Source organism: Microtus ochrogaster, chromosome 10 (assembly GCF_000317375.1).
Source record: "Microtus ochrogaster isolate Prairie Vole_2 chromosome 10, MicOch1.0, whole genome shotgun sequence".
In the NCBI taxonomy this organism is placed as follows: domain Eukaryota; kingdom Metazoa; phylum Chordata; class Mammalia; order Rodentia; family Cricetidae; genus Microtus; species Microtus ochrogaster.
The window spans coordinates 52273705-52275915 of record NC_022016.1 but is presented as its reverse complement, the minus strand read 5'-3'; the positions used below and the strand labels follow the sequence as shown (position 1 = coordinate 52275915).

The 2211-nt window shown below is 42.4% G+C and overlaps 1 protein-coding gene across 1 annotated transcript in view; it reads left to right on the top strand.

The window, feature by feature from the left end:
* Window positions 1-2211, top strand: part of Dnajc8 (DnaJ heat shock protein family (Hsp40) member C8) — a 19312-nt gene that overhangs the window by 13061 nt on the left and 4040 nt on the right. The window lies entirely within an intron of this gene.

Genomic DNA, 2211 nt, shown 5'->3' with positions numbered 1-2211 from the left:
TTCCGATCTTTTTTTGGTTTTTCGAGACAGGGTTTCTCTGTGGCTTTGGAGCCTGTCCTGGAACTAGCTCTGTAGACCAGGTCAGTTGTTATTCTTATTCAAGTTTGTTAGCATTATTTTTACTGAGCAGCTCCTAGCAGCTATAGTATTAAAGAGAAGTTTTGGACCTCCTTCATTTTTCTTCTCCTCCTGTATTGTTTTTCGCTCAGTGCCTCTGATTTTAGTACATGATCCTATTACATATGTATGATGGATTATTATTCTGTACTTTGATGTATAACTAAAAATTTCTGTTTGGGAAGAAAACACTCTAAACACGAGTTTCTGAAAAATTCATGACTGGTTGGGGCTACAGAGGTGGCTCACTGGTGAAGAGCATGTATTGCTCAGGCAGAGGACCTGAGTTTGGTTCCCAGCACCTACATGGTGCCTCACAACTGCCTGTAACTCTAGCTCCAAGTGACGACATCCTCTTTTGGATTTGATGGACACCTGCATTCACATGTGTACAAACCTATATGCAACCACACACATACACATTTTTAAAAATCTTTAAAAAAGCTAGACAGTGTTGACGCACGCCTTTAATCGCAGCACTTGGGAGGCAGAGACAGGTGGATCTCTGTGAGTTTGGGGCCAGCCTGGTTTACAGAGAGAGTTCCAAGGGATCCAATGCCTTCTTCTGACCTCTGGGCAGTGCACACACACACACGATGCACACACATATTCATGCATATAAAATAAATACATTTAAAAAAAGAGAGTGAGAGGAGGTGCCTAGTCTCACTGTAACTTGATAGACCATGGCTGGCTGATCGGTATCTGAAGAGAAGCAGTGGAGGAGGTGTGGATGGAGGAGGAGTGTGTGAGGGAGGAACTGGAAAGAGAGGAGGGAGGGAAAACTTTGGTTGGATATAAAAACAAACAAAAAAGAATGAAACTGTCCTGAGTTTGGTGTGCTGGCACATGCCTGTAATCCCAGCAGCTGGGAGACTGAGGCAGAGGATTGCCTTGAGTTTGAACCCAGCTTGTGCCACATAGTTAGACCCTGTCTCCAGAACACCCCACAACTGTGTAGTAGGATCTGGTCACTTAGCTTTACTTGCCTTTCTTTCTTTCTTTCTTTCTTTCTTTCTTTCTTTCTTTCTTTCTTTCTTTTTTTCTTTCTTTCTTTCTTACCATATTTGTTTTTATTTTATGTGCGTTGGTGTTTTGCCTGCATGTTTGTCTGTGTGAGGGTGTTGGATCTTGGAGTTACAGAGAGTTGTGAGCTGAGTGTTCCGGGTCCTTTGGAAGAATAACCAGTGCTCTTAGCTGCTGAGCCATCTCTTTCAACCATTTACTTTTCTTTAATTTTATAAAGTCTAATAATAACCTCTGCTGTAACAATAGCTAACATAACTGAAAGGCTCTAGGTAGACCGTGGGTTTGACTTGGTAGTAGAGGTTTTACTTCATTGCTTGGGTTTTATTTTCTGTACTGTAAAAACCAATAGGGCTCTTTGCCTTTGTATCTTTTTTTTTTTTTAAGATTTATTCATTTATTTTAGATGAATTAGTGTTTTACCACCATGTATGTTTGTGTGAGGGTATCAGATCCCCTGGAACTGGAGTCACAGGAAGTTGTGAACTGCCATATGGGTGCTGGCAATTGAACCCAGGTCCTCTGGAAGCGCATCTGGTGCGCCTAAACAGTGAGCTCTCTCTCCAGTTCCACCTTTATATTTTCTATGTAATGCTGTGTTTTTTCCCATTAGTATGTCTTAGAGTGTAAGGTGAACTGGTTACAGAGACACAAAATGTCTTGCTCAAGGTAGAACATATTCTATCCGTGTAGTAGTCCTGGGTAAGGGGCGGTGGCTGCTGGTGTGGAATCTCTGCATCATGTGTCCTTCACGGTCTTGGCTCTTCTATGGCTCTGGTAACTAGGATGTGGCCCCCATCTTCCTGACCGGGTGTCTCATATCGTGTGCCAGACAGCGGAATAAAGGAAGAAAAAGGAGTATGCCACTCCTTCTAAAAACATCCTAGACATTGTGTATGAGTGCATTGACTGAACTCTGACTCACATGGCCAAACCTAGCTATAAGGAAGTCTGGGGATTATGGACTTTTATGTTTAGTCCCTTAAAACAGGTTTGCAGTTGTGAGTGGAGCCAGCTATGTAAGAGTCAGCTTCGTTCATACCACAAAAATCAAAATTATAGCCGGGC